A 15044-nucleotide genomic window follows, 5' to 3' on the forward strand; every position below is an offset into this window, starting at 1 on the left:
GGTCTGTAGGGAGTTGGAGAAAAACTGAACCAAACCCGATAGAGTAGAAGGAACCAGTGTTCCTTCATGGAGTCCATCAAGCTGGCTTAGGGCCAAACAGAAGGCATAGAGCTGGCTCAAGGTCTCTTCATGGCTTCAGTCACAGTTCTTTGACGTTGAATTCCCTAAGCAATCAACCCCAGAGTCATTCTTCTCTTCAAAGAAAGCCACTTTGAATAAGGTGGAAGTCTTTTTGCAACCCACTCCCCACTTTCTAATCTCTTGTATTTTGTATGCAATCAGAAGAGAAAAATTAAGGCAATTGTTATATAAGCCCAAAATGTATCTCCCTAAGACACCGCCTTCGCCTTGTCCTTCTGCTGCTAAAAGCTTCCAGTGTTTTCTCGCCTACCATAAGATGAGGTCTAGGTGACTTAGGCAGCTTTACAAGGACCATCACAATACAGCTTCAACTCTGCCTCTTACATCCATCTCCTAGCACCCCAACAGCCCCCATACGAGTTAATTCTCTCATCCATCCCATCCCCAACCCACTTAAATGCCTTCTCTCTACCTATTCACCCTGAATCATGGAAGGTAGTGTTGATTGACTAGAAAGGATGCCAAGCCATGTGATCCAAATCCAATCCTTGCAGAGCTGCCCACCAGGCACTCATTCGGTATCTGCCTGGACAGCCCATGTGATGGGTCCTTTGTACCCACTTCTTTTTGCACTGGGCCCAATGTGGTGCAAGGCACATAGCAAAAGCTCAGTGCATGTTTTTGAATGAATGAACTAATCAGTTAATTAACAATCCGTCAATAGCCCCAGTGATCCTCTGACAGCTCACCTGGTATCTTCACCCACGGGTCCTAATGCTACCCTCTGGGGCATCTTCGTTCTCATGACTGCTGTCTTAGAAAAAGAATTCCCAAAAGCAGACGCTGAATTTTGCGATGATTTTAGGAAACCCCTGCTGGGACGAGGAACTAAGAAAGGGAAGCAAAGGAAGTCAATATGGGATAGGTTCATGCGACGATTACCACTGTGGGCAACAGTAGTTTAATTCCTCTGGGAAATGATATAGAACAGTGCTAGCCAACATGGCAACTGCCAGACCAGGAGATGTGTAGGTATTGAGAGCTTGAAATGTGTCTAGTCCAAAAAAAAAAGAAAGAAAGAAAGAATGTGTCTAGTCCAAATTGGGATGCAGAGTAAGTACAAAATAGACATTAAATTTTGAAGACAAGGTATTAAAATATGTAATGATTTTATGTTGATTGTAACAATTATGAAATGACAATATTTTTGGTATATTGGGTCTAATATCGTGTTAAAATTTTTAAAAGTTTTACCCATTCTTAAAGTTCACTATAAAGATCTTCCTTCTTTGAAGACCTCTAGCTATCTAAAATGTCACTTACTGACACTTGAAATACTGTCCACATTCCTAAATTTGCCTGTTGCTACTATCTGCTTGTTTCATAAGTGTGTGTCTAGTTTTTACACATGAATTATAAGCATCTGATAAAAGGATTAACTTGAAAGTCGGGACAACCTTCAGAGCCAATGTAAGAAAAAGCAACAAAAGACAGAAGTAAACATCTAATACTGCCATCCTCACAGACTCTCAAAATTGTTGAAGTATTATTTTATTAGGGTGGATGACAAGTTAGTTCTATTTTTTATGGAAGACAGGGAGGTTGAGTTCTCGTCTTCCAATGATATGTTTGTGTCCGATTGAGCCAATTTGAAAATGCAATAAGTACCAAAACAGAAAGACCAAATTTTCCCCAGTAAAACTGTCACCCATGCATATATACACACACTCACATTACTAAAGATGAAAAAGCAGGTTCAGGGCTATTATAGTTTAATTTATACCAAGTGTAGGTGTGGATAATATTTCTGAACATCTCCAGTTCTTTGTCATTCATTTCTTCCACTTGAACACTCTTCATCTATTGAAAGTCGGAGAGAGATGAGGCAAAGAAAATAGAAAATTTCACCAGATTTTAACCTTGTCTTTCACTGCACAATTCTAGAACTCTTTGGGTTTTAAAGAGTTATGAGATTACTACTTCCAAAGTCAGATCTTCAAATAATAAAAATAAATATGTGCAAAGCCTCATCATGTTTCTCAGTTGTACTTATGAAGGTTATATCTATGTCTATGTCTATGTCTATTACTTAACCAAGGCTTTTAATATCATTTAGATTTTCTATTTCTTCACAATTTAGTATTTTTTAATTCCTACCTGCTGGAGCAGATTGAAGGTTAGTTAGAGTGGCTCTGGTGAGACGCACCAAAGAGCAGTGCTATGGAGGATGAACTGTAGTGTTGGGAAATAATAACAATAACTTGTAGAAACAGCCACAATACGCCTCACACTGAGGACAAGCTGACATGTTAGAAAAGAACACTGAGATAAAAGTGGAAAACCCAAGACAAATACAAACCATAATCAGAGAACTTAGCTAAAATATACAGGTGGGGTAACAAAGAAATCCATGCAAAAGCTACCCTGGACAGAAAATTTCTATGCAAAAGTTTACTACTTGTCATAAGTTGAGGGTTTTAGGCTTGATTTGTTGGAATTTTTTTTTTTTAATCCATGCCTCTAAGAAAGGGACTCTGAGGTCCTTCAACTCTGATGGCATCATCCACAGTGCTCCGACTTAATCTGAGACAAGTATATGTCTCCCTCACCTGGCTCCTTCCTCCATCTGACCCTAGATGGATTTTCTTTCCAGTTGGCTTTTCCAAGTCTGCTTTGGTGACCCACCTACACCCTTTATCTGCTCGTGTGCAGAGCCTTTCATTTCTGTATGAACATCTCAAAGGAGGCGCGCCCTACCACCTGCCTTACGATATGGCAGTCAGCCTGGCTCCATCCTCATGAAAGTCACTATTAGGGGATGGGGAAACACCTCTTATCAACAGGGTGCCTGAATGAAACGTAATTGTACACCTAACCCTTAACTGTACCCCACAAAATCATAATAAAAAATATTGATTAATTAAAAAAAGAGTCACTATTACAAAAGAATGATGTAACTGGCATGTCTCATGAAATGAAGAAATTCTTGCATTGTATAACATCAGACAAAAAGTTGTGAAGGACTTTAAGTTCTTACCCATGGCAAAATGTCCAAGCAAATTATTAGGACAAGATGGCTTCCTTAAGAACAAATGTCCTTGATTCAATCTAGCCCCAAGACCTCTCTCTCACTCATGTGTTTACTCCAATAAATGCCCTTAGCTTGTTTGACTTGGCCTTCTATGTGGGGCCATCTAGAGTCCTCTATAAATCCAGTTTTGTCTCATAAAAGGCGATTGGACTTTTGTTTTCACTTACCCACCCTGACCATGGTTATTTTGGTATTGCGTGAGTGTGTGTACCCTGTCCATTTCTGCCCCCCATCATCCAGGAGAGATGAATGAGAATGTTGTTTCATCACAGTGAAACAGTGACAGTGAGTTCATAACAAAGCTTTGAGAGATAACAGAATATGTCATTATCTAATATTACATAAAATGAAATCTGGAGAAATGTTATCTTCATGTTTTCCGATTGTGAAAAGTAAATGTGTCTCTACGCCATGAAGCCAACACTTTAGGTGATGCACACAAAAACAGATTTGCAGCTTTTTGTTGTTTTGTTTCGGTCTACTTTCTCAGCCAGGCAATTCCTCTACTTCATACTCATATTAAATCCTATGTATTCTTTAAACTTCAGCAAAAGTGTTATCTCCAAAAAGAAATCTTGCTAATATGACAAAACTTTCCTGATCACCCACTCTCTCTGAGGGGCTTCACTCCCACGGGTTGCCTTATCATAAAGCCCACCCTCACAATCCAGACCTCACCTTGACAGCAATATACCTGTTCTACCACTCGTTTCTTCAGAACTGTGCCAGGTAGCTGAGGACAATACAATGGAATCAGATGTTTTATCTAGAAGAGAGTCAATCAATCACTAACAGGTCTTATAGCTGTGTTACTAGGCTGGATGGACCCAACGGCAGCCTAGTTTTATCTTTAAACAAATAAATAAAAAGCCTAGTTTTATTTATTTATTTATTTTTGAGTTTGAGTCTCACTCTGTCACCCAGACTGGAGTGCAGTTGCCGCTCCGGCCACCGCAGCCTCGACCTGCTGGGCTCTGGCGATCCTTCCCGCTCAGCCTTCTGAGTAGCCGGAATTACAGGTATGTGCTACCACGCCCTACTGATTTTTTGATTTATTGTAGAGATGAGGTCTCGCCAAGTTGCTCAGGCAATTCACTCACCTCAGCCTCCCAAAGCCCAGGATTACAGGCTGAGCCACCAAGCCAGGCCCCTAGTTTTAGCTTTAAACAAATGGACAACTGATGGGAAGTTTTAGAAACAATGACGGATGCATAGGGGATATTTTAGGGTAAAAAATGACCGTGTAACTCCTTAAATGGATCATTCATAGATCGTATCCATGCTAACACTATCTTTCTAGGAAATTGTAGCCAAAAAAAAAGTCACACTGAGGTTCAAATCTAAACAGGAATCAAGACAAATAATGGGTTCAGGAAAATTATTCTGACTTGCAAATCTTTTGTTGGACTTTTACTGCTACTTATATTTTTTTAGAAAGAATATCAGTCCTATTGCACTTCATCTTGTTAAATTCCCTAGGTTTAATTTTATAAGTGAGTGCTCTTTTTAAATGTTGTATAAGGACTATAAGTATTAAGATAGCTCCTTTTTCATTTCTTTTATACTTGGACATTGTTTGGATACATCTCTTTCCATATAGAGCTTCCTAAAATAGGCTTGATTCCCACCCATTTTAATTAGTTTCATATAGATAAAACATGTATGTCTCTGTGTGTGTCTGTGAGTATGTGTGTGTGTGTGTGTGTGTGTGTGTGTGTGTGTGTGTGTGTCTGTGTGAGAGAGAGAGAAAGAGAGAGAGAATTCTCCAGTAATAGGCACTTATCCTACAAAAACACATCATTTGCAAAGGGCAAACAAAATGGCAATGCAGTATAATAAAACTCAGACTCCTTGCCACAAAAAAAGAAGAAGAAAGAGGAAAAAAATGGCCACCCTGGCCATCTTCGTAGACATATGGTAGAATAAAATAAAATATTTTACACTATGATTAAACTTTCAAGCGGCCTCAAATTCCTTCTAAGGTTTAATTCTTAAATAACTGCAATATTTTAAATTTAAAATATTTGACATTTTTGTGATGATCTCATTATCACAGTCTCCTAATTAAATATTAGACAGGTACATAGAATGAGTATTAGGAAAGCATAGATGCATTGATATTCTTTATAGCAAATGGTAAACTACTTAAGCCTTCCTGATTCTTTTAATAATTCACTATTCTGAATCATTAAATGAGTTTTGCGTGAGTGACATCTAGGGACTTAAAATAACTAACACTAAAATGGAGACTTTGTCCTAAACTCTTTTTTTTAATAATTGTAAGAACATTCATTCTATTCTCTTAACAAAATTTTAAGTATATAATGCAGTATTCTTCAATACAGGCACAGGGTTGTTCAACAGATCTCCAGAACTTCCAGAACTTATTCAACTTGCATCACTGAAATTGAATAACCCTTGAAAAGTATCTCTAATTTTCTCTCTCCCAACTGCTAACAACCACCATAATATTCTCTTTTTCTTTGAATTTGACTTTTTAAAGTACTACACACCATATAAGTGGGATCAAGTATTTGTATTTCTCTGACTGGCTCATTTCTTTCTTTTTTTTATTTATTTCGTTATTTTTCTTATTTTGAGTTGGTGTCTCACTCCGTCACCCAGGCTGGAGTGCAGTGCCACAGACGTTCAAGGTCACCCCAGCATCCACCTGCTGGGCTCCATCGATCCTTTCCCCCAGCCTTCAGCGCGCTACCACGCCTAGCTAATTTTTTGACTTATTGTGGAGACAAAGTCTCGCCAAGGTGCCCAAGCTGTTCTTGAACCCGTGGGCTCAGGCAATGCCCTCACCTCGGCCTCCCAAAGTGCTGGGATTACAGGCTTGAGCCACTGCGCCCTGTTGACTGGCTTATTGCTATTAGCATAATGTAATCCACATTCATCCTTGCTGCATAGAGAATGATTTTCTCTTTTTTGTGGCTGAATCACATTCCATTGTATATATATACCTGTACCCCTTTTTCTTTTTCTTTTTCTTTTTCTTTTTTTTTTTTTTTTGAGTTGGAGTTTCACTCTGTCTCCCAGACTGGAGTGCAGTGGCCGCTTCCGGCCACCGCAGCCTCAACCTGCTGGGTTCTGGCGATCCTTCCGCCTCAGCCTTCCAAGTAGCTGGAATTACAGGCATGCGCTACCACGCCCGGCTGATTTTTTGATTTATTGTAGAGATGAGGTCTCGCTGCCCAGGCGGGTCTCGAACCCGCGGGCTTAGGCCATCCACTCACCTCAACCTCCCAAAGGGCGGGATTACAGGCTGAGCCACCGAGCCCGGCTTACCCCTTTTTCTTTACCCATTCATCTGTCAATGGATGCTGAGAGTGTTTCCACATCTTGGCTATTGTGAATGATGTTGCAATGAACATGGGCGTGCAAAGATCTCAACATCTTGGTCATCATTGCTTCCGATAAATGCCCAGATGTGAGTTTGCTGGATCACATGGGAGTTCAATTTTTAATTTTTTGTAAAATCTTCATATTATTCTGCATAGTGGCTGTACTGTTTTGCATTCTCACCAACAGTGTACAAGGGTTCCAATTTATCCACATCCTCACCAACACTGCTTATCTTTCAATTTTTTGATGATGGCTCTCTTAGCAGGTAGAAAGTGGTATTTCATTGTGGTTTTGATTTGCATTTTCCTAATAATAAGTCCTTTCTCTATTTTTAATCAAGGTGCTTATACTTGGGCTTTTTGTTTGTTTGTTTTGGGGGGATCACATTTATTTATATGAGTTCCTATATCTTTTGAAAACTGACTTCTTATCAAACATATAGTTTATCCCATTCTGTAGATTGATTGTGCCTTCACTCAGTTGGTAGTTTCTTTTGCAGATTCCAAGCTTTTTAGTTTGCTGTAGTTCCACTTGTCTATTTTTGCTGCATGTGTTTTTGGTGTCTTATTTGAGAAATCACTGTCAAGACCAATATGATACAAATGTCCTGTGTGTTTTCCTCTAGGAGTTTTAGAGTTTCAGGACTGATGTTTCAGTCTTTTACCCTTTCTGTGTTGAATTTTCATAACTGATCCAATTTCATTCTTTTGTATGTATACACCCAGTTTCCCAATACTATTTGTTGAAGACTATCCTTTCCTCATTGTACATTCTTTGCACTCTTATTTAAGGTCAGCTAATCATCCATGTGTGGGTTTATCTCTGGATTCTTTATTCTATTCCATTGGCATATGTGTCTGTTTTTATTACTGTTGCTTTGTGGAATGCTTTAAAATAGAGAGGTGTGAGGCCTTCAGCTTTGTTCTTCTTTCTCAAAATCATTTTGACTGCTCAAGGTCTTTTGTAGCTCCACATGAATTTTATGAGTTTTTTTAAAATAAGAAATGCCATTGGGATTTTGATAACGATGGAACAGAAGCTATAGATCACTGTGGGTAGTATGGACATTTTAACAATATTGATTGTTTCAATCTATGAATGCAAGAAGTCTATCAATTTTGTGTGTCTTTTCTCATTTCTTTCATCAAATTTTTATAATTTTCAGTGTGCAATATTTCACCTTCTAAGTTTATTCTTGAGTATTTTGTTATTTTTAGTACTTTGTAAATGGGATTGCTTTCTTAATTTCTTTTTCAGAGATATTATTTTCAACATATAAAAACAAAACTAATTTTTATATATTGATTTTTATCCTGAAAATTTACTGAATTCATTTATTAGTTCTAGCGGGGTTTTTTGTGGTGTCTCTAGGGTTGTCTACATATAAGATCATGTCATCTGCAAACAAAGAAAATATAACATCTTCCTTTCCATTCCTTTGCTTGCCTTTTTTTCTAATTGCTCTAGCTGGGACTTCTAGTACTATGTTTAACAGAGTGGTGAGAGTGGACATTCTTGCCTGGTTCCTGATCTCAGAGGAAAAGTTTTCAGTTTTTCCCATTGACTCTGATATTAGTTGTGCAATTTTCATATATGGCTTTTATTTTATTGAGGTTATTTCCTTCTATTCCTAGTTTGTTGAGAGTTTATATCATTTAAAAGTGCTAAATTTTGCCAAATGCTTTTTCTGCATCTATTGACATGATCGTGTGATTTTCATCCTTCATTCTATTAATGTGAAGTGTCACATTCATTGATTTTTTGTATGTCAAACCATCCTTGCATCCCTTACATGCATTTTTGTTCATCAGAGATGTTTGCCTATAGTTTTCCTTTTTTGTGGTATCTTTCATATCGGCCTGATGCTGGCCTCATATAATGAGTTTTGAAGTGTTCCTTCCTATTCTGTTTTTGGAAGAGTTTAAGGATTGACATTAATTCTTGGCAGGTTGATATAATTTACCACTGAAGCCATCTGTTATGGGCTTTTCTTTGTTGAGAGGTTTTAAATTACAGATTCCTTCTTTCTTGTTAGCAAGAGGTTTGTTCAAATTTTCTATTCTTCATGATTGAGTCTTGGTAAGTTGTATATGTCTAGTAACACAGTTATTTCTTCCAGTTTATCTAACTTGTTAGCATAAAATTGTTCACAGTAGACTCCTGTGATCTTTTTTATTTCTGTGGTATCAGTTGCAATGTCTCTTTTTTCATTTCTGATTTTATTTGATTCTTGTCTATTTTTAATACATTAGTCAAATTAAGGGTTTGTCAATGTCTTTTACATTTAAAAAAAATGGGTTCTGTTGTGTTATTTCTTGTATTTTTTTTTCTCTTCTCTATTTCATTTATTTTTTTATCTGATCTTTATTATTTCTTTCTTTCTGCTGGCTTTAGGCTTAGTTTGTCTTTCTTTTTTTAGTTTTTGACATGTATATTAGTTTTTCTACTTGAGTTCTTTCTGTTTTTTAATGTAGGAATTTATTGCTATTAACTTCTCTCTTAATACTACTTTTGCTGCAATCCCACAAATTTTGGCTTGCAGTGCTTTTTTTTAAAGATGTGGGGTACAATTCAGGATTAAGTATACAAGTGGTCATCATACAGGTAAAGTTTGGCCTACTTTGGTCCCCATTTTGCCGGGTTTGAGATCAGGTACCCTTATTGACATTGTGTTCCTCAACACCACACCCACCCCAGCAGTATCCTGCTACTGCCAATCCCTTTCTTATAGTATTATGGTAAATGACCAGGGTCTGCTTATAAGTGAGAACATGTGGTACTCTGTTCTTTGTTTCTGTGATAGATCACTGAGTATGATAGACTCTGAATCTATCCAAGTTGCTGCAAAGTCTGTAAATTTGTCCTTCTTACAGCTGTGTAATATTCCATTGCATATATGTACTATGTTTTTTTTAATCCAGTCAAGTTTTAATGGGCAGCATGGATGTTTCCATGTTTCTGCAATTGTGAATAGTGCTGCAATAAACACGGCATGCTGTGTTTTCATTTCCCAATTTTCCTTTTGATTTCCTCTTTGAATTTTTTCCTCATTTGCATTCAGCAATGGCATATATATAGTTCAACACCTAATATAAACCACTTGAAAATTAATCTCTTATTATCTAAAATGCCATGTCTTAAGACCACAATTCTAAAATTTATTACAATATTGAGAGAGTTCCACTGATTGAAAACTTGAGAGATAGAGAATACTATTTCTGTGTTATTTTAAATTAACATTTTACAAAAAGAACAATATAAGGTTCTCTGCTATTTACATTGTCTCCTTTCTTATTCTCATTCAATTTTATTCTGTAATCCCTTCATATCAATGAAAGGATCTCCTTCTTTCTACCTTATTTACCCTGTAAAGATTTTGTTGTTCTATCATTAAAGGACGGGACAGTGCTTCAGATAGAAGAGGAAAGAAAGCTTCCTTCTGCGGTAGTAGGAAGAAAAAGAAGTCAAGGCATAGATTAATTCCGTGCTCTGCACTCATATGAGGCATTTATTATAGTTGCTTAAAGCATGTTTTCTATTGTAAAACTCATTAATATGTTAAATGTGTTCAGTTCAAGCATGTTTACATAACTTTCTATATCCCAATGTTGAAGTCTAGTTTTAGAGTTTTGATGACTTAATAGAATAATTAGTTTAGACTTCCAGCTTCTCATATTTTTATATTTGACCTTTAATTAAATGGTGAATAAAGCTACTTAGAATTTTAATAGCTATGGTATTCTGTAAAATAAAAACTTTAGTGTTCTCCTTCCCCTTCAATGTCACTGTTAAGTCAGATTTTCCAGGTATCTTTAAAATAACCCTACTTATTATTTTCTTAAACATAATTTCTAGACTTTTACAACTTCACTACAAAAATTTTTTTGTAGTTTTCACAAAAAGAAAATACAAAAATACATTTAATTGTATACCTAACCTTGAATTGTACCCCACATGTTTAAAATTAAAAAATTAAAAGTTAAAATATATATATACTTTTTTTAATTAAAGATTTTCACCTTCTCTCAACTTTCAGTACCATATGCAACATAACTTTAACTTGAATGTTCATTCACTTATCCCTCCCGAAAGTTGTAAAAGACCACTGTCCCCTTGAGAGACTGAACCTTCTTAGAAGAAAATGTTCTATGTCAAGGAATGAGTGTGTACAGAGCAATGTTGATATTCACAAATTTAACCTCCTCTTCTCTCATAATTGCTAGCAAACCTGCTGGAAACTAAATCATTATTTATCTAATACCTAAACGCAATTTGGATTTATCTCTTTCCACAGTTTCCAGTAATATTCCAGTTTAATTCAGTTAAGTTGACAGCTATATGACTATGGGTGATGAGTCAGGGGATGTAAAATCCCCAATTCTTATGAGCAGATCAAAGTAAAAATCAACGCATAAATGGAGGAAAATTCATTTGCTAAATGATTGATCCTATATTATTTTTAAGCTCACATAAAATAAATTAAATATTTTTAAAAGTAAGCATATGAAGAACTTGGGCCTCATGTTTGGCAGGGTTACAATAGATACTTGTTGAATGGATAAAGAAAACGTCAAAGAACACATTCACAGAAGAGGTTCACAGATAACACAAAACAAGAAAAGAAGTGAGTGAGAGCTGTCATTGATGTTCACTGTCTCCATCCTACTAGCAAGCCCAACTCTGTTGACCAAATTTACCCCCACTCAATGCTATATTTTTCTACCCTTCCTTAAAGCGAATTGCATCCAGTTGTCTGTCCCCATTGTCACTATTTCACAACTTTCCATTTATTTTTGACTTACATTTTATTGTGAGGCAGTCTTCACAATAAACTAACTAACACCAGGTAACCAAAATAGAGGAATGGTGGTGGCAGAGCAGATGCAAGCAGAGAGAGGGCCTGGAATGCTACAAATGTACCCTGAGTTTCTCTCTGCCTCCATGCATGGACTCAACAGATAACCTCGTGAACTGGTGAACCCAGTGGAGTGGCTAGGCACCAGGGTATGTAAGCTTCCCCAACTGGGGAGTTCAGTCTATTTGTACCTGAAATTGAGTAATTTTTTTTATCAGAGTTTTGTTTTTTCTTACAGTTCTAGAGGCTGTGAAATCCAAGATGAAAGCATCTGTAGTTTCAACTCTCTATAGCAGGACTGCATCCTCCAGAGGGGAGAAAGGTTGTGTCCTCACATGGCAAAAGGTGAACGGGCAATCTAACCAAAGGCAAAGCTTCATGGAGCCTCTTTGGTAAGGGCTTTAATCCCATTCATGAGAGAAGAGACAGCACATCCTAATCGCCTCTCAAAGCCCATGTCTTAATACTGTCAGATTGGCAACACCTGAATTTGCAGGAGACACACTCAAACTATCACAGGGAATGACTAGAAGGAGTCACAGCAAAATCTCAGGCAGATCTTCAGCAAAAGTTAATGAGAAAGAGCCACTGTGTACTGACAGGACTAAGACAACAAACCCTAGGTGGCAGCATCAACAGCACCGGAGCAACAGAGAAGGCAGACACAGTGAGGCCAGAGGTAGATGGCACATGCCAAGTAAGACGAGTGCCCTTCAGGGGAGGTCAACAAGGGTCTGAGGATGGCAAAATGGACCAGGGAGCCCTGCTCTAATGCCATAAAATGAAGTAAAAAATGTTGTGATGTGTCAAGGAAGGGCGTTCTGCACCTGATTCAGCAGAAAAAAAGAGAAGGAAATGGAAAGAGGGAGAAACACTGGAAGCTTGAGTATTTACTCAAAAGAGTTTTAGGTCATCTAGACAGATGTAAGGAAACTCTAAAGAACAAGGTCAATCACACACCCTACAAAACGGGGCTTGGGATAAGCTGGATTCACTTGCAGAGAAATAAAGTTACTCATGTGCACACCTACATAAAACGTGTAGACCATAACTGCGAGTTCTAAACCCATTGCACTGAAAATAGAGGAACTCGAACTGGAGGGATTCTACATTCAACACCCTCTCCTGCCACATGAAACCCCACACAGGGGCTGAACAGTAAAACACCAAGTGACCGACAATTTCCCCTCCACAAATGATGAACGCATGCTACACAATTCTCTAATTTCAGAGAAGGAAAATTGGGGTAATGGCTAGCTTTACTAAATTATATGGTTCTCAGGACCAAATTTGTCGGCCACAGAAATACAAGTCTAAATTTGTCTTTCGGGCTAACACCAATATATAGAGAAAATGGGAAGCAGACGTGAGGGCCCAAGGACTTAGTAAAAGAATTTCGGTGCCAGTAATGACTCCACACCTGGCCAGGACCAAGAGATTTATTCAAAGGGGGTTGTTACAGAGAGGATCTATAACGGAAAAAAAGAAAAAGAAAGAGAGCGAGTGGTGGGGAGAGGGCTGTATTTATCAACCTGACAGGGGCCGGGAGGGGCCGTGCTATGCTCCTATTGGAGGAGCTGCATGGGAGTAGGGTGGGGCTAATGCCATGTTATGGTCCTATTGGACGCATAACAAAGCTGGCTAGTGATTGGAGGCTTGCAATTTTGAAATTTGGAGTGGGAAAGTTTGAAATTCGTGCATGCAGGGAATTGTGCTCGCAGATGCCGTGACCAGGGCCTTTGTTGTCTGGTGTGTCGGCGCCATTTTAGGAGCCGCCCCTCTGGTCGCTTCCTGCACCCTTCATTCCCACCTTTTCTGTTTTTTATGGGGAGGGGTGTTGTTACTCTTTCTGGCTACTTCCTGCTGGTCGGGGCGTTGTGGGGGTAAGGCGGTGGAAGGGTGCAGAACCAGCCAGAGCAGGGCCCAAAGGTAGGCGCTGAAGGTGTAGATTTCCACAGGTGAGAGTTCCATGAAGGTTCCTTGTAAGTGTAGAACAGCGACTTGTTCCAGCCAGTCTTTTAATGAGCACAGGGATGGTAGTAGCCAGCTGTCCTGGAGCAGACTGTGGAGGTAGACAGAAAACCTGAAATAGAGCATGTCTAAAAGAAAAAATTAGATGAAAATTTGGTTGTTATGGTTCTGGATTTTCTATAGGAACAGGTTGGTAGCTATCGAGCAACAGGAGGTTAAGGCTTCGATTTGAAAAGTTTGAGACTTCATGTAGGTAAGGAGATATTTGATGATGCATGGTCCTAGGTTTACAGCCAGTAGGAGGAGGATTACTGGGCCGGCTATAGCCAAGACTAGGGTGGTGAGCCGGGGGGCCATGAGAAGAGGGTTTGATACCAGTTGCCATAGGCCTGGTTTTGCGATTCCCGGTGTTGTATATTGTCCCTTATTTGCGCTAGAGTTTCCCTTATTATTTCTGATTTATTGGCATAAAAGCAGCAGGCTTCACCTAGAGTTATGCACAATCCTCCTTGTTTTAGGAAAAGGAGGTCTAAGCCTCATCTATTCTGTAATACTACCTCAGCAAGAGAGTCAAGTTGTTGTTCTAATTGAGACACGCTTGACTCTAGTAGGCATAAATCAGTGTCAATTTGTGTGCTAAGCTGTTTAAGATTTTGGTCGCCCAGAATTAAGGAGGCTGTGCCCATGGCTGTAGCTCCAGCAATGCTTATTCCTATGAGTAAAGGAACTAACAGTTCCCATTTTGAGCAGGTGGTGTTAAAAAGTTTGAGGTGTTGTCTACCTTCCGTTCCTGTATAAATGGAGACCTGAAGTAGGATGTGGACCAAGATGCACAGTTCTGTAGTGTCTGTGAGATGCTGTAGGCTTATACAGGGGGTGATTCCTCGGGTACAGGCAAACCACGTGGTAGGGGGTGCCACAGCAAAATGGGGGATGGTGTGATTATGGAAGGTAGCGATGTCAATATGAGAGGTGTTGTTGCAGGACAATCGGAGGGGGGATGTAGTTATGGGAAACGTTGGGGAGAAGAGACACGTTCCTTGTCCCTGGAGGTCATCTAGCGTCAGTATGGGATGAGTGCCTCAGGGACTTAACTGCTCATTTTGTACATCAGTAAGAGTAAGTATCTTTATGTTAGTTTCCGCATTGCCTACTGGAGAAACTGCTCCAACTCCCACATAATATGGGGGCTGTGGGTCTAAGCATAGCCAGCAATCTTTTGCCAGAGAGTGACGGGTTTTATTAAGTAGATGGTGTACCACCGTTAGTAAGTGAAGGAAGCGATCAGGTGGTAAGGAAATGGGAAGGGCCTTTAAAGTGGGCAAGATGATTGTTACCCCCTTTGGGGTGAGAAAGGGAGAAGTTATGAGTTGAAATTTTGAGTCTGTGGGTATAGGTTTGGGTAGAATTATTTTGCGCAATGGTCCCACGGGATTGGGGGTTTTGGAAAAGGCCTTCATTGGACTGTAAATAACATACCTGGATTGGTTCCAGGTGTGTACAGTCGAAGGCCCCACGTTTTTCCAGTGTCCCATGTTTTTTGAAGGCTAAAAGCATCCCACAAGGTGATGATAAGCCGTAGTGGATTGCAGGTTTTGGATTGTGTACAGGGAGAAGTGGGGGGCAGTCTTACAATTGATATGAAAGGGTCAGAGTTGCCTTTCCATGGGGCTATGGTTTCGCATCCCCAGGCAG

This window comes from Carlito syrichta, unplaced genomic scaffold (genome assembly GCF_000164805.1).
Source record: "Carlito syrichta isolate Samal-C Ts95f unplaced genomic scaffold, Tarsius_syrichta-2.0.1 Scaffold309322, whole genome shotgun sequence".
Classification (NCBI taxonomy): Eukaryota; Metazoa; Chordata; class Mammalia; order Primates; family Tarsiidae; genus Carlito; species Carlito syrichta.